Consider the following 432-nt stretch of genomic DNA (forward strand, 5'->3'; position numbering starts at 1 on the left):
GCAGACGCAGTTTGGGACGCTGTTAACGCTACTAGAGCATCGTGGGAACTGTATTTCTTACAAGGAAAGTACTTTACCAATGATTATTTCAAGGCGTGCCAGATCCTATTATTCCTGCTGCTAGTCAATTACATTTGAATCTTGTATATGAAATTTCAGGATTCTTAAGCACCTACAGTAGATTATATTGTGTGTATTTTGACATAAGCCAAATAATTCATCAGTGTTATTTGTTGTAAAGCCTTGTTTGAGTACCTACTTTACTCTCTAAATCAAATGTTTAGCCAAAGATGGACAGCAGATGGCGCCAACACATTTATAAACTCAGCTACAGTATGTGCCTGTGTGATTGTACACTGTCTGTAGTTACTACTATACTTAAAAGGAGGATGTAATACTGCAAACGGTGTGTTTTTTGGACTACCTTAAGTT

The sequence above is a fragment of the Channa argus genome, chromosome 8 (genome assembly GCF_033026475.1).
Source record: "Channa argus isolate prfri chromosome 8, Channa argus male v1.0, whole genome shotgun sequence".
Classification (NCBI taxonomy): domain Eukaryota; kingdom Metazoa; phylum Chordata; class Actinopteri; order Anabantiformes; family Channidae; genus Channa; species Channa argus.